Below are 9541 nucleotides of genomic sequence, written 5' to 3' on the forward strand. Positions count from 1 at the left end.
AGGGCGTTGGTTACAAGATCATTGTCCTTGTCCAATGGAAGGAGGTGGTTTTGAGCTGGACAAAGTGCCATCTGTGTCTACAGACACAGCTTGGAGATGGACCACACGTGAGAGCAGATGTTTGATTGCAAATTGTTATAATTGACCAGAAAGTAGAGAAACACAGCAGCACGTCCCCCACCACCACATGCCCGGGCTGGTGAGCTGGATTGTAGGGCTGACGAATGGACTTAGGGCTTTATGAATGACCCTCTTCCTTTGTTGACACACAGGGTGACCCGTGTCCTCTAAATGGTGCAGGCCAGACATCTTTTCCAAGTCCTAATAGTTCCTTCCCTTTTATAAATGGCCAAATCGAAGCACATTAGAGCTCCCAGGGGGCCAACTCTTTAAATGCTTCCTGTACAATGGGCCTCAGAGGCTCCTGCCTCCTTCCTAAATGGGCCTTCCTGCAAATCCCGGTGCACTTCCTCACACTCAGGCATCAGTGGGCTCTGCCGCATGTCCTTGCTAAGGCCACAGCAGCAACTGCTGAATATTTTATTAGTCACCGGTGTCTCTCCATGCAGTCCGCACCTGGATGTCATCTTTGCTGTTGTGACACACTTTTCTCTTAAAGGAGCCATCAGTGATGATGCGTTATAGTCTGTTCAGAAGCAAGGTCTCAACCAGTGTCCCTGTTAAGCTGGAAAACATTATCCTTTCCAGAAACAGGTCTTTGAAGGTTTGTGCAGATTTGGTAAAAGGGAACAATCCAAGGAAGGCCTTGCTTTCATGAAAGCCCCCTCTCTGTCCCCAACTGCCTTGCAGGTAACCCCAGGGGAGAAATTTTAAAAAGAAAATGTGGGCTTAGAAGACTCCAAAGGTTGCTTTTTCAGAAGGCACTAGTTTCTAAGAGTACTATTCTTGGTCTTTGGTTTTAGAACTTGCATGAATTCATTTATTCCTTCAGGAGATGTTTATTTAGTTCCTACTATGTCAGGCACTAGGCAAGTCACTGGAACCCAGCCCTGAACAGTGAGACACCCACCTTGCCTTCGGAGAACAGAAAACTTAGTGAGGGATTCATTCATTCACTCATTCATTCAGTACTGTTTATTGAGTGCCTATTTTGTGCCTGGCATTGTTCTAGAGATTGGGATACACAGTGGTGGACAAAACAGGAAAATCATTCTGGTGGGAGATGGACATTTTTCAAATAATCACATAATGTATATAATTATAAAATGTAATAAGCCCAGCAAAGAAATCTTCTTAAAAACACCTTCCATGGGATTCTATACCCAGCTAAACTATCATTCAGCAGTCAAGGCAAAAGGTATTTTTCAGATGTACAACAAATGAAAGACTTTATTACCAGTAGATACTCAATGTCAGAGGGAAGTGGACAAGAAAGAAAGGCATGAGAAATGAGAAACAGACAGCACAAAAATTCATGAAATTCACTGGCAAATGCAATGAACTACTGCTTATGTTAAATTGCTACTTTTTTAAACTGATAAGAACAGATACTACACTTGATCTTAGCCAAAAGGCCGAGAAAATTGCTACTTTTTTAACAGAGAAAAAAATTACAATTAATGAAAATGAGCAAAATAGAAAACCAAGTTAAAGGAGAAATAATATTACAAAGTAACAGAAACTGGCTTTTTAATTAAACAACTAAAACAGACAAGCCTCTAGCAAGATTTAAAAACGGATGGAGCTTTTCCACACTCCCCAGAGAGGGGTCCATACGGTGTTGTTCTGCGTTCCCATGATAACTTAAAGGGAAACTTTTACAATGTCTGGAGCTCTCAGTGTCCTGCAAATGAAGGAGGAGGAGGTCCTTAAATTCCTTGCAGCAGGAACCCACTTAGGTGGCACCAACCTTGACTTCCAAATGGAACAGTACATCTATAAAAGGGGAAGTGACGGCATCTATGTCATGATTCTGAGGAGAACCTGGGAGAAGCTTCTGCTGGCAGTACATGTCATTGTTGCCATTAAAAACCCAGCTGATGTCAGTGTCCTATCGTCCAGGAATGCTGGCCAGTGAGCTGTGCTGAAATTTGCTGCTCCTACTGGAGCCACTCCTGTTGCTGGCCGCTTCACTCCTGGAAGCCTCAGGAACCAGATCCAGGCAGCCTTCTAGGAGCCCAGCCTTCTGGTGGTTACAGATCCCAGGGCTGACCACCAGCCTCTCACAGAGTGGCTGATGTTAACCTGCCCACCATTGCTCTGTGTAACACAGACTCTACCCTGGGCTATGTGGACATTGCCATCCCTTGCAACAACAAGAGAGCTCACTCAGCAGGTATGATGTGGTGGATGCTGGCCCCAGGGAAATTCTGAGCATGCGTGGCACCATTTCCAGGGAACACCCATGGGAGGTTGTGCCTGATCTCTACGTCTACAGAGATCCTGAAGAGATTGAAAAGAGCAGGCCGCTGCTGAAAAGGCTGTGACCCAGGAGGAATTTCAGGGTGAGTGGATTGCTCCGGGTCCTGAGTCCACTGCTACTCAACCTGAAGGTGCAGACTTGTCCGAAGATGCGCAGGTACCCTCTGTGCCTATTCCGCAGCTCCCTGCTGAAGACTGGAGTGCCCTGCCGGCCACTGAAGACTGGTCTGCAGCTTCCACTGCTTGGGCCACTGAATGGGTAGGAGCAACCCCTGAGTGGCCTTAAGCTACTCTTCCACACAGGCAAACAAAATGGAAAGAAGGTTGATGGAAGATAAACAGTTCTTACAAAAGGGTATGAAAAGAACATAAACAGTGATAGGAATAGAAACAGACGTATAGCTGAGATTTGTTTTAATGAGGGAAATTAAAATAAAATAAAATAAAATAAAATAAAATAAAATAGGGGCACCTGGGTGGCTCAGGCAATTAAGCATCTGACTCATGATCTCAGCTCAGGTCTTGATCTCAGGGTCCTGAGTTCAAGCCCTGTATTAGGCTCCACAATGGGTGGAATAATAAATAAAAATAATAATAAATAATAAATAAAACAAAATAAAATTAGGCAGATACGATGAATAACTTTATGTCAACAAATTCAAAAGCTTAGATAAAATGAATAATTTTCTGGAAAAATATAGACTACCAACATCAACTCAAGAAGGTTTAAAAAATCCCAAATACACCAACAACCATTAAAGAAACTGAACCAGCATTCAAAAGTACCCCCATCACTCCCACACCCCCACATTCCAAACACACAGACAAAAGGCCCTGATTCCGTTTTACAGATGAATTCTAACAAACCTTCATTGAATAGAGAGAGCCCCTATCTTATAAAAGATATTATAGAGACTAGAAAAAGAGGAGGAAACTACGGAAATAATTTTATAAATTTAGCATAATCATGATGGCCAAACCAAATTCTCACAATGCTACAAAGAGGGTTCAAGCATTTTTGTTCTAAAAGCCGGTGCCCTGCTTGCTAGCCTATAAAGGGCGGGGTCAGTTATCTTGCACACTAAAAGAGTCTGGAAAAGAAAGGGGGTTATCACTGATCATCCTTCACATTAAACCACGTGTTCAAGTGAGAACTTTGTTTACTGTACAAAGACTAAGATATCTCCCATGAGACTTGGATTACACCATTTCAAAAGCTGGAGTTACAAAGATGAGGTTTGCTAATCCATTGTGGTCCATTTGAATGCAATTGCTAGAAATATCACTTCATCAGGAACAAGGAACTTGGGACAAATGCTAAACCAAATGGGAGGCCAGATAAACAGGTGAAAACCAGGACTCTTCCTGAGCAAATCAGGAAATTTATAGCCCATACCGAGGAGATCAGAAGTATTCTGGATGTAAAATCAAAATGCAAAACCAATAAATAGCATTCCTCTATAACAATGGAAACTAGTTAGAAACATGTAATAGGAGAAGACACACAAATATAATAGAAGAAAAACACATACAACAACAACCAAAAGTATTTACACCAATTGGAGACATATCAAAACTTTTAAAACTTTATGGAGAAAAGTACAAAACATGGATAGAGGTGGGGTTTTTTGTTTTGTTTTGTTTTGTTTTGTTTTAATGCATGGATAAATCATATACAAGCTTAGGAATGTTTAGTGTAATAAAGATATTGGTTCTCCTTCAATGTATTTATAAACTGAAATTCATCCCAACAGGATTTCTCAAGGAACTCCAAGCGGTGGTTTCAGATGGGGGCTGGAGCTCCTTGTGTCAAACCGACGTTCGAAGCAACAAGAAGAGGGAAAGAAGTAAAACGCCCAGTCTGATGCTCTTTGGTCCAACTCAGGAACCCCTGCTTATTTTGTAGCAGCCAAAATATAGAGGTGGCCACATCTGAGAACAAGACACGTAAGGAAATGTATCCTTTCGCGCTGTGTTCTGAATAATGTGGGGTCTGTTACTGAGGAAGAGGGAAGGGGATTTGGGAAGTAGCCAGAAGGCTTTGTCACTCAACATAAATGTCTATCTTTAGGAGAATGGATAAATAAGTTGCAATTACATTCACAGTGGAGTACTACCTAGTGGTTAAAATGAAGCAAACAGAGGTACATGGATCCATATAGCTAAGCTTCGGAACAAAAAATCTCTTACCTGAAAAAGAAAGTTGCAAAGTGACTCAAAGTATATGATACCATTTATATAAAGTTTAAAAGCCTGCAAAACAACACTGTGTATCTCTTATGGCTACACAAAATACTTATGTTAGGAAGATAAAAAGCATGAATGGGAATAAAGAACACTAAATGCAGGGTGGTGGTTACCTCTCAATGCGATCAGAGACAGATACGTCAAGGATTTCAGTTCTACCTATGATGCTTTATTTCTTCAAAAATGAGGAAAGGGGCACCTGGGTGGCTCAGTCGTTAAGCGTCTGCCTTGGGATCAAGCCCCACGTGGGGCTTCCCACTCAGCCGGGAGCCTGCTTCTCCCTCTCCCACTCCCCCTGCTTGTGTTCCCTCTCTCTCTGTCTCTCTCTCTCTGTCAAATAAATAAATAAATAAAATCTTTAAAAAAAAATGAGGAAAAAAGATCTGAAGGAAAATACTGTTAAAGTTAAATCATGAGTACACAGAATGTAAGTTATCATTCCCTCTACATTTCTGTATGTTTGACATTTTTCAAAATTTATGAGCTAGCAGGAGAGAGAGCAAGAAAGAGAAAGTTATGTAAAGACATAACTAATGAGGTGTAACTTACATACAGTGAATTCACATATCTCAAGTGTACAACTTGATAAATCTTTACAAAGCAAATAAATCCAGGCATGGTATAGAAGCCAGCGCTGAAGAAGGTTCTCTTAAGTCCCCTCTCAATGATAGCCCCCACGAAGATTCACCACCATTGTGACTTCTGTCACCATAAATTAATTGTGTGTGTTTTTGACTTCTGTATGAAGGAATCATGCAGCATCCTCCAGCGTCTTCTCTTTAATGGCTGGCTTCATTGTCTCAGCATGATGACAGTGAGGTTCATCCCGAGGGGCTGTCTTCTAAACTGCCTTGGTGCTGATCCAGGTGGAAGGCAGGGGCTCCACGTTCAACGTGAGGAGGACCATCTTTCACTTCCTGAGCCCTGCAAAGCAGTGGGGAGGGAGATCTAAATTTGGGGTGGTTTTCAGGATCCTGTACTCGTGGCTGTCGAGGGAGCTGGTGTCCTGCCGACAGCTGTAGGTGGATTTGACAATGCTCCCAAACTCCCTCCTGACCCTCAGTTTCCCATTTCCCTCATCTGATGTCTGCTTTAAATAAAGTAACAACCAAGTGTCAGGGACTGTGGAGAGGCTTGGGACATCCCAGCCCTCAGACAGCTCACCAGGGGTGTAAAAAAAATTAAAGCTGCAAAAGGAGATGTAGGTAGTATTTTTAGCCGTATGTCCGAGGTTTGCCTCTCTTCAGCGCCCTGTTCCAGTCCCTCACTTGCTGCCAGTGTTTTAGAAAGTTAACTCCTTCACATTGTTTGTGTCAAAAATGTTAATTTACAGAGTAAAACGCCGAGGTATGATATGCTAGAGATGCATGCAGGTGAGTCCTGCAGCTGGACTGGGAGGATGTGGCGCTCTGGAGTTTCTTGACATGGGCTGTGTGTCCTGGGTGTCGAGACCACTGGCCAGCTATGCTCCCTCCACATGCTCCCTGGTGTGTGGAGGCTGCAAGGCAGGCCGTTGTTCCAGGAGGCCAGCCGGATGCTTCCACTGGCTGCTCACAGTTCCCTGGAATCCATCACTGAAAGTCATGGACCAATGGAAGTCTCAGGTCCAAACTACAAAAGACAAAAACAAATACAAAAAACGGAGGGTGGCGTGAAACGCACACACATGTTACACAGACCACAGCTGAATCCGATGTCTATTTTAAATGAGTCATTCTCACTTCCATATTATCACTTTGTTTTGTCTGCAGCAGAGAGGCTACTTCGAGTTATGTATACTCTCTGTGGTCTCCCTGGAAAGATGGATTGCCAAAGATGACAGTCTGAATTTGACCACCAGACCCACTGCCCATACACAAAGACCCCATTCCCAACGTACCTAAAGAACCTGTTATGTCATAATGGTTTTGTTTTTGCACAAACAGGAGGACGGCCCTAATTATCCAGGTAAAACAGGACACATGAAGCTCAGAACACGCTCCTGGATATCATGCAGTTAATAGTCACGCCTGTGAGTGGGAAACACAGAATCGTGATGCTGACCAGGAGGAAAAGGGCAGTTTGGTTGCCTTAGTGAAGTTGATTCGCTACCCGTGCAAAGGAGATACTGAGCTTAGTTCAACAAAGAAGCAAACATGTGGTAGAGTTCCATCCCCGTTCAGTTTAACCCAAACTGGGTGGTGTCTCTGTGCTTGTGATCCCCCTTTCAACTTGAGAAGGAAGAAAGAATCACGACTCTGCAGAAAGGAAGGATGGAAGAACAGCAAGGTGCTGATGAGATGCCAACTGAGTTATAGTGAGTCTGTCCAGAAAGGGGGGAGGCGGTGTACTTGAGAATTCAGCCAAGGAGAACAGTGGAAACCAATAAATTATTTTGGCTGCCGAGAATAAAAACCTGTTGGTGGAAAAGGCACAGAACAAGTCACTGGGAAGGGAGTGTTGAGTGAGATTTCGATCTGGTGCCATCTCCTCTGAAGTTGTAGAGACAGCTGGTCCAGTGGCTGTCACCCTGCTCCTTCGTTGGCAGCTCCCTGGGGCCACACAGTGCAACGTAGCTTCTCCCTTTGCCACCTGGAGCGAGAAGAGAAAGGTTCCTTGATAAAACCTGGGCCTCTTGTACACTTATCAGGTCTTAGCTCTTCCAATGTGTGCCCACACCAGGGATTAGCAAACAACAAAATGCCGTTAACACCTTAAAAAAACAAAAAAAAACCCACAAAAAACCCAAACCAAAAAGAACCTCTGAAGGATGCAAGCGCCTTTGCAGAGTTCTCTCTGAGCCAAAGTCCATGGACTTTCAATCTTGTCGAAATCACTAATAATTAATACGTTTTCACTTCCCGCTGAAAGGAAAAACAATTTACAATTAAGTCAGGCAGACTACGCAAAATCACTCTAACACCTCCTATGTATGTTTTGAGACGTGCTCTCACATTTCATGATCCGTTTATTTAACAAGGTGGGTAAACGGCACACAATTATGGCGATAATATGGCTGAGGTGTTTGGTTTTTATCTCTTCGCCATAAATTGTGGTTGTTCAAACCTTCACAGTAATGTTTGCATCCCTCTCTCAATTTCTTCCTGTCACTTGACAATAACTATGAGGGTTTTTTTTTTTGTTTTTTTTTGTTTTTTTTTTTTAAAGAATGTTGGTTTAGGGGCACCTGGGTGGCTCAGTTTAAGCGTCTGCCTTCAGCTCAGGTCATGGTCCCAGGGTCCTGGGATCGAGCCCCGCGTCGGGCTCCCTGCTCCGCGGGAAGCCTGCTTCTCCCTCTCCCACTCCCCCTGCTTGTGTTCCCTCTTTCGCTGTGTCTCTCTCTGTCAAATACAATCTTAAAAAAAAAAAAAAAAAGAATGTTGGTTTATTGTCATCATATCACCTATTCAAATAGCACTATAATTTAAAAATTCCTTGGTAGGCACGACTCAACTAAATTAATTACACTAACAAAGATATTCTAGGGTATATGCCTCTGAAAATATAAGATTAAGTATATTAGCTCTGTTGTGTGTGTCATTTTTCTCTGCATGGGCAAAAAGTGCTGCCTGGATAATTGAGCGGGCAATTTTGCTTTTGAACGATACTATCAAAGGACCCAAGGATTTAATTTCAGATTTTTTTTTTTTCTTGGAAGACTACATTCCACATGTAATTCTCGGCACTGGGTCAGGGCTGACTTGCTTCAGAGATTCATGAGCTGCTGGAATGAACATCAAAAACCAAAGCCAGGGCTGTGGGAAGAGCCGGACCATGCAGGGCTTCTGGCTTCTTCGACCTGGCCTCTTTATTGCTCGTTGCCTCTGAAATGTCCTTAGTCTACCTTTGCCAGGGGCATTCTCAGATGTGAGTAAAGGGAGCCCAATCGGCTGTTTGTAGACGTCCAAAAGGATTAAGATTTGAAGGTGACAGCCCTGTTAGGATAATCTCCCTCAAACCTTGCTCAACAGTTGAGGGTGATATCCTTATACCTGTTGCCTGTTGGCTCTCTCCTGGGGGCAGTCTCAAAATGTTCTTGAAAAAGGTGTCTTAAGGAAATAGGCAATCTCACTTTTGTAGAGTGCAGTAGGAAACCATGGTAATGTCACGGTGAGCCTTCCATCACAGAGACATGGGTAGCCTCCCATTAATTAGGTTAGGAAAATGCAGAACAAAATTGCCATCTGGGGAGAGTAAAATGACATACTCTTTTTTTTTTTTAATGCCTCCTGAATTTTGAATGCACTGAACATGGTCACAGCCAAAGCCATCCTTTAAGACCCTCCGACATTTTAAGATGTATGGGGGTTGGGGCGCCTGGGTGGCTCAGTTGGTTAAGCAACTGCCTTCGGCTCAGGTCATGATCCTGGAGTCCTAGGATCGAGTCCCACGTCGGGCTCCCTGCTCAGTGGGAAGCCTGCTTCTCCCTCTGACCCTCCCCCCTCTCATGTACTCTCTCTCTCTCTCTCTCTCATTCTTGCTCTCTCAAATAAATAAGTAAAATCTTTAAAAAAAAAAAAGATGTATGGGAGTTGACTTTATCCTAAAGCCCTTCTCCTCAGTCCCCACACCATCCCTGCCAAGTCTACGGAGAGGGACGCACACCTAAATGGTCATTTATATGACAATAATGACAACTAAGCTCTGCCGATAACACTCTGCATTTTACAAAGTGGCTTTCCAGGTATCATCCCATTTGTTTGTGAACTCAAGATTCCTTGCACTTGGCAGTGGTGGTGGTGGGTAGGTGAAAGGCATGTGGGGTTTGATTTGATTTACTTTTTTTAAATCATAATAGGAATCAAAGCAAAGGGAGATGCGATCATTCTGCTTCATAGAACTCCCTCTGCCCATCTCTCTCCCTCTCCACGAACTCCAAATCTGTATTGAGCTCCATGGACCCTCATTACATTTTATTTGGGTGCTATTCGTT

The 9541-nt window shown here is 43.3% G+C and overlaps 1 pseudogene; it reads right to left on the reverse strand.

Annotated features, from left to right (window-relative positions):
• Nucleotides 1-1404: 1404 nt before the first annotated feature.
• LOC117999702 lies at nt 1405-1547 on the reverse strand (annotated as a pseudogene).
• Nucleotides 1548-9541: the final 7994 nt, after the last annotated feature.

The sequence above is a fragment of the Mirounga leonina genome, unplaced genomic scaffold (assembly GCF_011800145.1).
Source record: "Mirounga leonina isolate KUSES-001 unplaced genomic scaffold, KU_Mleo_1.0 Mir_454, whole genome shotgun sequence".
Lineage (NCBI taxonomy): Eukaryota > Metazoa > Chordata > Mammalia > Carnivora > Phocidae > Mirounga > Mirounga leonina.